Source organism: Solanum lycopersicum, chromosome 10 (genome assembly GCF_036512215.1).
Source record: "Solanum lycopersicum chromosome 10, SLM_r2.1".
Taxonomy (NCBI): Eukaryota; Viridiplantae; Streptophyta; class Magnoliopsida; order Solanales; family Solanaceae; genus Solanum; species Solanum lycopersicum.
This window is the reverse complement of record NC_090809.1, coordinates 46,007,591-46,019,030: the sequence shown is the minus strand read 5'-3', so window position 1 is coordinate 46,019,030 and position 11,440 is coordinate 46,007,591. Positions and strand designations below refer to the sequence as shown.

Sequence of the window (11,440 nt, the reverse complement as noted above, 5' to 3'; positions counted from 1 at the left end):
GAGTGAATTTAGGAGAAAAATATGTAATGGGGAAAGGAGAGATAAAATTGATTTTATATAAAATTGTATATAAAATCATAAATAAGTCTTTTACAATTGGTATACAAATAAGTGGTGGGTCTCATTAATTATGACAAAAAATGAAACTATAATCATTGAGAGTAAATAAATTAAATTATATCCTTATTACTTATTTAGTATATTTTGTCATCCCATGTAATTTTTCCGATGACCCAACTCGTGTTTTCTCAGGCTAAAGCCCAAATACTTCATTAATAGAATTTCAGAATGAGTCCTTTGGAAGATCAAAGTCCAATATCTAAACTTTGCAAGAACTGGTGTCCCATAAAATTATGAGCAACTAACAAAAATAACTATATTTATAGGGTTAATGAATACCAATAGCTATAAATATGTTATTTACAATAAATGACTACAATTTATATCATTTTTAGCTGTAATTTTGTATAGTTTTTATTTTTTATTGATACATTAATACATCTTTAAGTAAAACAAACTAAAAAAAAGAATTGACTCTAAATATAACACACTATCCTTATATTAAGTCGATGCAATGAACAATTTTCCATAATTAACTTTATAACTAAATATTACTTATTTAAAGACATATGAGATCCTATTCTTTATCAGATTAACAAAAATTGTGATACATCATACTCAATTTTCTTGTAGACACCATATTTCTTATTTTATCGATATAAAGGTATTTTTATTTTTTTTTGTTAATTTATCTTATTGTTGTAAGCAAATTGTTGAATTTGGAAATGAAGGTTAAGTATTTCGATATTGAATAGATGAAATACATGTCAATAGATACACTAGTTGTTAAACAAAAAATGAATACACCTATATAGAAAACAATAAATACATTGTTATTAAACACAAAAATGAATATGTTGGATGCAATTATACTTGTATTTCAGAATTAACTTTTTATCTTAGATATACTACGTATATATCAAGATATAATTGTCTTCGTAAATCAATATTTTAAATGTGCTTATATAATACTACAAGTATCTATGTATATGAAAATGGATACATTCAACATTGTTGTTAAGCAAAAATATGGATACCTTATACAAACGAGCAAAAAAGATACACGTCAAACAGTACAAGTATGGATACATTAGACAAACAAGAAAAAAAATACAATTTAGGTATCAAATTGTATAAGTACGAGATAAATATGTAATAAAAAAGTACTTGATGGATACAAAATAAATGAATTTGGGTTTGGGGGGGGGGACATAAAATATGTGATGTATGAATATTGATAAAAGAAAAAAATTTGATGATGGTAAAGATGGAAAAAGATCACTAATATGTCTGCCATAATTATTTAGGCATTCAATTATAGTAAGTTTCCTATTTAATATTTATTTATTATGTTAAATGTATATGAAAAATATTTATTTACATAGAATTGACTTTGCTATTTATAGTCTAATTATATCATATAACATGAAAAAAAATAAAGAATAGCTATTTTTTAAAAATATATATGGATGTTTACCATATTCTGAAGTTTTTCCTAAAATTATAGTCCAAATAGATAAAGAGTTTACAATTCAAACAGAGTTTGAATGATGTTTTAGTTATCCGATTAGGCCTTCCATACTTCTCTATTTATCGTGTGAAAAAATTAACATACAATGGTATCAAAGAGTGCGATGAAAGTGATCAATGAAGTGGGTGAAAAATTATTATGTTTCAGGTTCAAATATTAACAGAGATAAAAACACTCGTTGATTTCTTTCTCATCTCTTTTATCCTTGGTAAGGGGAGTTACGTGATATATATTACTAGTAGAAAATGACTGTATTCCTTGGAATTAGTCGGAGTATACATGAAATTTTTGGTATACAAGAGTAGATACAATTTTAAATAAAGCATTAAACTACATATTTGGGTTTGAAGGGACCCAAATCTGATCAGAACAAGGATGGCAATCAGATGGAAAATGTGCATAATATCAAACAATGTCACTCAATTTGCATACAAACTCTTTCAAAGGAAAATACTAAGAAATATATACCTTCAATTCCTCCGTAGCATTCTGAATTTTGATCGAAGAATCAGTATAATTTTGAGATGAAACAATATTATTTCCGTCTCTTGAAATTGGAGAGTTGCTTTCAATACTAACTGTTATATTTAGCTGCAAAATTAGTAACAAAAGAAGTAGTTTTAAGATACATATGAAAAATGCAAAACTAGACAATTAAAACCACGATATGACTGTATGAAAACTAATGTCAAAGAGCTTCTTGTGGTACAAATTTCCTACATAATACAAAAATTATAGTACAAAGTTTTATGTTGGTTACATAATCATCATACACCACCTAGACGTATTATCGTTGGAATCAATGCATTTACTTCACACCATGATGTTTAGTATTTCAATATTGTCTCTTACTTTCTCAAGAAGTCTTTTAGAATATTGTAATACATGTATCTAGTAATTTGTGATACATATATCTAGTTAATTGTGCAAGACTTTTTGTTTTTCATTTTGAATAGTATAAATAGTGATGTAGTTGACGATTGCACTCATGTCAAGTGTCCTTAAGTAGCCTATAATAACTTGAGCATTCTCTAAAGATACTATTTTTCTTCAATATTTCCTACAAATTGGTACCAGAGCAGATTTTTGTTCTTAATATGGGGTTAGGTGAAGAAAACAATATGACATCCAAAACAAATGAAGGTGATGATTCTTCAGTTGTTCTTATTCCATTTTTTATGTTTTTTTTGGTAGTGGGAGACAAAGAACAACAGGAGGAAAAGATGGCAAAGAAAGAAGAGGCGAAATCGGAAGAGAACAAAGAATAAAAATAAGAGCAGAAGTTGGAAGAAAAGAAATAAGAAGAAAATGAAGAGGAGAAAATCGAAGAGAACAATGAAGAAGAAAAAGAAGAGGAGAAGTTGAAAGAAAAGAAAGAAGAAAAAAAAAAAGATCCGGAGAAGCGGAAAGAAAGTGTAGAGGAAATCTTGCCTACTAATATAGCAGAAGAGGGAAAAGGAGACAATGATGAAAATACACTGGACGTGATGAATATTGTTATGAACATCAATGTGATGAGTAAGACATTTGTAATTATTGGTATCTTAAGACAATTCTGAACTTGATTTTAGACAATTGTTTTTTGGTAGTTGATTATTAAGACAATTGGTTTTTGACATACTTGGTTTTTGAAGTGGCTTTTAAGACAATTAGTTGTTGAAGTAGTTGATATTTGAAGATATATATTAAGACTGTTGGATTATGTAAATTTTATCTTTGTTTTACTAGATATTGTTATCAATTATCTTTAAATTGTATGTATAATGCGTAGTCTTACTATACGAGAAGGACATCATTTTATTAACAGATTGTACCACTACATGAGTAAAAGATATGAAATTGTACTAATGCATACGCGTTACACATTTTCAAAAAGCAACCACTAGCAACAAAACATTCAATATTGTTTTTACACATTTCTCTTTTTTTCAGTCAATATTAACCTTTTTTTTAGTTTATTCCTATCTATTTCAGTGTCTTTTAGCAATCCTTCAAAGTGATCCCTCTGCTCTGGAACTTCTTTGGATGAAATCAATAACAAATCTTTATTTTCGTCTGAGTTGCAAAAACATTATGATATTTGAAATTCGATAACGCCTTGAAAATTTGATGTCTCGAGTCCCACCCTTAATTTTGATGGGTTGATCGTTGATTTCAAGAAATTTTTTTTAAAAAAAGAGCATACCGCAATTACACAGTTAAAGAATTGTCGACCTGGGTTTGTATCGTGTGTGACTTCCTCAATATAATTGAATCACCACAACCACAAACGTAAGACTTTTTTGCATTAGATGTTTGAAATGCTTGAGAAATAATTTTATAAAAAGATATTTAAGTATTCTAAATAGAACAAGATGAAATAGTTCATGAATCCCTTTTTTACACACTGAAAGAAAAAAAAAATTTACCGTTGAAAAAGTATAAGTTTGTACTTTTACCGTTGTAAAATTTTGATAATTGACTATTGTTACTGTTGGTAAGAATACATAGATAATTAAGACAATCAATACCTTTTCATGGTCTTGGTTTAGATTGTAACAATGACATCTACACTTCAACACTCATAGGGTATATACGGATGATATCATGATCCAAAAATAATCATACTGCACCTACCAGAATATGATTCTTATATATAAACCGTAGTTAGATAATTTAAAAGAAAGATTTATTATTTAATAATAAATTATTTTGTTCAAATTTATTAAATTAGATAAGTATAAGCAAGTCATGTCAGGGTCCACCTACATTGCAGTGGTGATAAATCATGTATGTGAAAGAATTGTAGTTATACAATCAACATGTTCAATGTAATGTGTTAGAAATCAAAAGTATGATACACAAGCCATTTATGATAATGAGGAAACCATTAAATAGGTTTTATCTTTAGTCATACATGACCATTAATAAACAAGATTACTAACACATCTAATATAATTTCTATTTTATTTTAGTTTGACTTTCGCTTTAAAATCATGTATGTGAAAGAATTGTAGTTATACAATAAACATGTTCAATGTAATGTGTGAGAAAGCAAAAGTATGATACACAAGACATTTATGATAATGAGGAAAACATTAAATATGTTTTCTCTGTAGTCATACCTGACCATTAATAAACATGATTACTTACACATTGAATATAATGTCTATTTTATTTTGGTTTGACTTTCGCTTTAAATTTTTTAATTTTTTCATAGAGAAGCCACTATAAATACACACAACCCCCCCCCCCCCCCCACATTATTTCATCGACCAAAGTTTCATGTTCTTTCTTTTGTTTTCTTAACTCCATGGAGTTTGTAGGTCAGGATCATAATTTTTCATTTATTTTCTTAATTCCATGGAGTTTGTAGGACATGATTTTCAATATCAAAGTGAAATATCATGTGATTTTATGATCCAACTCATAAAACCGAAGAAAAATATAGTTGTGCTAGTGAAAACAATAAAAAATAAATGTTACGTGTTTCTTCTAGTAATTAACTATATGTTACTTTTTATAGGTTACTTTTTATTGGTTCGATTTCATCATCTCTACTATCAAAATTTTAATCACAAAGGTAATAGTCGTTCGGTTCAACTTGCTTCCAATCTGGTGGACTCCCTATTGTCCTTCACCCCATTTATTCACTTTTTTATATCTTCAAAATAAACTCATAGAAAACCATTTACAAATTTCATTCCAAAAAAATCTTGTTACTTTCTATTATACTCCAGTCCTTGTCTAATTTCTTTGTTCATTTAAGTTTTGGTATTGTTGCACAAGTAAAAAGGAAGTTGATAATTGCGACAATAGTGCTCATCAAGAAGATGTGCTTCTACAAGCATCCATGAACCTTATATCATTAATCAAGTTCAGTGGCCAAGAGGCAAGATTCCCATTATATGGTAAATATATGTTTTGTTCAACTTACAGAATGCTGCCATATCAACAATTCAAACGAGATGTAAAAATCCCAAAACTACAATCTCAAGTTTAATTTGGGTGTATTACTAATTTAGAGGATCAATGATTTCAAACAAATACTTATAAGACATTATTATTCTCAGTATAGAATCCTCCTGTGTTTTCCACCATGTAACCCTCTTGATGACGCAAATGATCGTCTAAACATGTTAGATGGATCACTTGTATATATGACAAACTCTCCAATTTTTCATATTTGCCCTTAAAATACTATTAAATATATATTTTGTAGAACATACAGAAAGCTGACATATAAACAATTCTAACATGATGTCAAAATCGCAAAAGTTACAATCTTAAGTGTTCATTTAAAACAGAATGATCATCCTATTATTCCAGATTCGGCTACGAGGCGCATACAGAAGCTTGTGGAGCCTATCTGATAGAAAATTTCTGCACATTTTGCTTGGGAGTACTCCTATATACTAAAGGTACATAACAATAAGTTTTTTTCTTTAAAATCATTTCGTTATTCTACAAATAATAAACAGTTTTTAAATATGCAGTTTGTACTAAAGAAGTAGCTTATTGACATTTCTTTAACAAAGGGATTTAGTTTCACAGTTACAGGTAACCATATAAACTATTAGGTTTTATATACTTACAATATTAAAGATTTTCACGCCATCAGTTAAACTTAACTGACTACTGATAGGTTATTACTCTATTTTCCTTATCATAGATTTGGTGTGCTATGTTTATTTATCTTTAACTTTACATTTATTTATTTAATTCAAAAGATGTTAATGAACTTTAAGGATCACATTCTTGGGACTAATGGCATCATATAAGTAATCAATACCAACAAGTTTAATGTCAGTATGCTTGATCAAATATTCTGCTCCGTCTGAGGTGAATGCTTCTTAACCAAGAGTTTAACTTGGATGTCTTAGCAATTCATTTGATTGATGGTTTCAAGCAAATACTTATAAGACCTTATTATTCTCATTATAGAATCCTCCTCTTTTCCCACTATGTAAGCCTCTTTATGACATTCGAAAGATCTTCTAATAATAGGACAAATTTCTCCAATTTTGCAAGGATCATCTTTGTTGATAATCTTCTAGATCTATACTTAAAGACTATTCATTTAACCGCAATCACTCACGTAAAGCACAATAAATGTAGAAAAATAAGTAGACAAGTTACTCAATATTCAATAGACAAATTAAGGAAATAATAAATAAAAACAATATGGATATGTTTGAGTTTTTGGAAAGAACTTAGAAACTAATGTTGAATATTGATTTAAACGTGTTTAGAAGTTTCTATTTAGTAAGGAAAGGATCAAAATAATCCCTCTTCTTTGGGCTAAGACTCAAAGTTATCCTTGAGTTTTCATATAAAGCACTAATAGTCCCTCTTGTTTGCTATATTGGTACATTTTTAGTCCTTCTTCAAAATTTTACCTTTTTTTTGTATTGATTGTATCCATAACCTATGTATGAGATGTTCAATTGTCATTTTATATATTTAGTAGAATAGAAAAGACATAAAGTCAACACTCAAGTCATCCCGAATATTCGAAAAGACACCTTAAATTTGCAACCGTCTTATTACCCACTAAACAATTTTGATTATATATAACTATATCATTTTTTTCCCAACTGACATAGAGAGTGGTGAAGTAAATGGGAGTAGGGCTCAATTTGACATGGGGTGTACGAGGTGAAGGAAAAAAAGAAAATAGAGGAATGAGTCACTTGAAAGTGGGAGGTGAGAGATGAATTAAAATTTAGAATCAAAAAGAAATAAAGTTAAAAAAATAAAGGAAAAACTTAAGATAAAAAAAATACATTTTTAATTAAATTAACATGTGTCATATAATGATTGGTGTGTGAAGATTCTTGCTTCTTAAAACTTGGGGCTGATTGAAAAATAGTATAATAATATATTTTCAAAATTGTTTAGTGAGGTAATAGGACAGTTGCAAAGTCAAGGTGTCTTTTTGCAAATCCGAGACAACATCAGTGGTAACTTTATGTCTTTTCTCTTAGTAGAAATAAAAACTCTATATCAAAGAATGTGAGAAGAAAAACACTTTATTTTGTTTAGTAGAAATTGTAGAGTAGGTAAAGTCGAGAGGTTCATCACGATAATTTCACGTGCAATAATACAATTTTTTCTTTTCCTGCAAATTCATATGTTAAAATGTTCTTAGTTTAGTAACGGTAATATTTCTCGTGAACAGAAAAAGGTGTTTTTCTTATCATTTCTCTCCGAAAAAGTTATTATTTCTATTAAATATATTAAAAGATGAATTGACATTCCTTATATAAAATTTTGGACGAAATAAATGTTAAACAATAGATGAAATTTTACGAGAGGACCAAAAGTGCACCAATTTTGTAAACATGAGGGACTATTAGTGCTCTTTGTGAAAATTCAAGGATCACTTTGAATCTTAACCCAAAGATGAGGGACTCTTTTTGTTCCTTTCCTCCTATTTAGTTGGCTAAGTAACATGTTTGTTAGGGCTCCTAGTTGAGCCAAAGCATATCTTTTGTTAGTTGATAATATTTAGCCTAGTGGATAAGGTTGTGGTTAATTTACTCGGTCATGTTTCTCTTAGATGGTTGAGTTCTAATTCCTATTTAAAGTGTCCTATGTACTTGATTTAAAAAATTGGTATGAAGAGTCAGGTTAGGTGAAACTAAGAGAAAATCAATACCAAGAAGAAAGTGACAATTGAGTGCAAACAATTGCTCCCAATGGACCATTTACCACAACTCAACAACTAATTTCCATCTTTAAGGGGGATAATACGAATTTTGGAGCATAAAGATGAAGACTTTCTTCAAGTCTCAGGAACTGCGGGATTTGGTGGAGAAGGGCTATGCTGAGAAAGATGAAGCACAAAGGTTGCAGGAGAACAATAAAGAGGACTCGACGACACAATTTTGCATCCAGCAAGCAGTGCATGACTCAATTTTTCCAATATTTCTATTGCAGAAACCTCAAAGAAGGCATGGCATATCGGGAAAAAGAATTTCACAGCTTAATAAATGTAATGATTGTTAAAATCACTCCGAAGTGATTTAAGAAATTCATCCATACAAAGTAGTGAATCTGTGTAAGACTACTTATCTAGGGTGTGTCCAATTGTTAATAATATGAAGGCATATCCTTACAAAATTACTGTGAAACTATAATTTCTAAAGTATTGAGAAGTCTTAATAAACGATTCGATCATGTTGTAGCTTCTATTGAGGAGTTCCATGATTTATCTAATTATGGTTTTGATGAATTGATGAGTTCACTTGAAGCTCATGTGAATAAATTCAATGCTTATCAACAAAAGGGTGAAAAGAAGGCATTTCAGATCAAGGGGAGTCTTCTTTCAAAGGCAAATTAGATGTTTCAAAAGCCAGAGGATATCGAGGCAGAACTAGTTTCCATGAATGAGGTCATGGAAGAAGACGAGCTCAATTTGGTGGTGAGCATCGGCAGTTCAAGAGAAATATTCAATACCGCTATTATAGAAAAATGGGGTACAAGGGAGTTTATTGTTGAACTAAATAGAAGGATGAACAACCCATGCCAATTTCACTGAGAAACAACAATAGGAGGGTAATTTGTTCGTGACTCGCTCCTCAATAGATGTTGGTTCAGATGCCATATAGATCATTGATAGTGGTTTCTCCAACAACTTGCGGCGCAGAATTCTAATGTTCAAAGAACTCGATGAATTAGAGAAGTAAGAAGTCCATCTTACAAATGACAAGGTAATGACAGTCGATGGAAAAGGCTCAATCGCTCTAAAAAATTCTCATCTTAGTGTCAATGTTACGACCCGATTTCGAAAACTAAAGGATTTCGAAGCCGATTTCGCAACTTTGGCCAAGTTTGGAAAATGATTAATTTTAGGAAGTCGCCACTTAATCTTTTAGGAAAAATCAAGAAAACCAAATAAATAAATAAATAAAAGAAGGTTAATAGAAATTGGGTAAGGGTTCAAATAATTCTCTAAGGAAGGGTTTAGGCACCTTAGAAAATCCGCTAACACGCGGTTGACCGACGAAATTCAAAGTTTGCTAATTTTACGAAAAAAAACATGTGAATACTTAAAAAATCTTATTTATTTATTTCAAACTACTCAAAAAAAATTTTTGTTGAAAACTTAGATAATAATATCTTGATATTATGCAAGATCTCAAAATAATCCTAAGACTTAAAACTTTTATCCATAGTCATATTTTGAATCATACAAATAATTCAACACATAAACATGGATTACAAGACTTTGTGCAACAACTATGAAAGGATATTAAAGATCCTCAAGTCATTCATACCAAGTTATAAGTTAAATTAAATACTAATTTAGTTTAAGAAACTTAACAATTTTATCCTATTCAAAAATTTGAACTAAATAGTTAGTTCACACTCGTAAACATGGATTCAAAGCTTTTTAACAACTATGAAAGAACATAAAAAAAAAGTTCTCAAGATATTCTAATAAGCTTAAGCTATTTAACAAAAAAAATAAGTTTCGAAAATTTAAAGTAGTCAATTAACGAAATAGAATAACCATTTGAAAACCTCCAAAGGATTCATCTAATTTAATAACAATTAACAAACACAACACACAATAATAAGAGATAAAGAGAAACTAAACCAAATAACACGATAATAAACAAGATGAGGGAAAACTAGGATTTTCGCCCTAACTTTTAGCCTTTATTTGGCTGCTGCAAATTGTTGTTACTAGTGCAATTTCCGAACATTTAAGCCAAAAAAGTGCAATTTTCAGCCCTTAGGGGACTGCTGAAACTGCTGCAAAAATGGACCCAATTTTGCTCTCCGTTTTAGCTCTTTGGAAGTGTTGTTGCTGCTGATTTTTGAGTGTTTAACCCAATAACATGACTCCCTTTCACAATTCCGAAGATGATTGACTCAAGAAGCGGAATAATGAAAGAGAAGGGAGTCCGGATGGACTCAGTTAAGACAGAGGTATATGCACAGAATGAAATAAAATTAGCAACTGATTGAAGAATTTTCTGAAATATTCAAATCATCTAGCTTAGTGACAATAGTATGTCAAATCTCATAGTTGAACCACTTCAAATGGGCATGGAATTTTTCAAAGGAAGATAAACATGGATATACCAAACCCCACAACTTTAACCACACGTATCAAATAGACACATAATAATCTAAAATTCAATCACAGAGCTTAAATCCACTCCTAAGTTAATAGACAAATTGCTATGCATTATGTTAAATATCTTAAGATATGCACTACGGAAGTGTATTATAGCAGAGAATTGATAAGTAACAATACAAATATGTATTCTCAATAAAAGAGCAACTAGTAATTTTAAAGGTACATGAACATTAACAAATGACCATCCTCATTAATACGAAATGATAAAGCATTAGCAGCAATACTAACACGATTTATACAAAAAGGGGACAATTCCTATGTTCAAGGCTATAATCAGATATATGTATATAAAGAAAAACTAGCTCAATAAATCCTAATTTATTACTAACTAGAAAGCCTACATTTTAGTCAAGAAACACATAAGTGAAACATGACGAAACAAAGACATGAAATTGGAAGATTATTGGAAAAACATCCCATAAAATAACTAAAATAGTAGTTACAAAATAAACATTATAAACTACTAAAAGATCAAACTAAAGTCTAACACATGACTACTAAAACAACGCTAAGCATATGTAATAAACAAAAAAGCATAAAAGATCTAGAAATTAAATAAAACAAGGCTAAGAAAAAATTTACCTGGTTCTGGGCAGCGAACCGGAACTACGAGTTTGAACGAGACGACTCCACCTCCTCAACTCGAAAAACCACAAAACAGTTTGAAAATTTTTAACTATAGGAATCAAGAATTCTCTAAATTTTATGAGTATTCT

At 29.7% G+C, this 11,440-nt stretch overlaps 1 long non-coding RNA gene across 1 annotated transcript; it reads left to right on the top strand.

Moving 5' to 3' along the window:
• The first annotated feature begins 4,843 nt into the window (after positions 1–4,843).
• On the top strand, positions 4,844–10,137 carry LOC104649654 (uncharacterized). The gene is made up of 3 exons (XR_002028698.3): positions 4,844–5,481; positions 5,900–5,991; positions 6,067–10,137. It is a non-coding gene; the product is annotated as an uncharacterized lncRNA (long non-coding RNA).
• Positions 10,138–11,440: the final 1,303 nt, after the last annotated feature.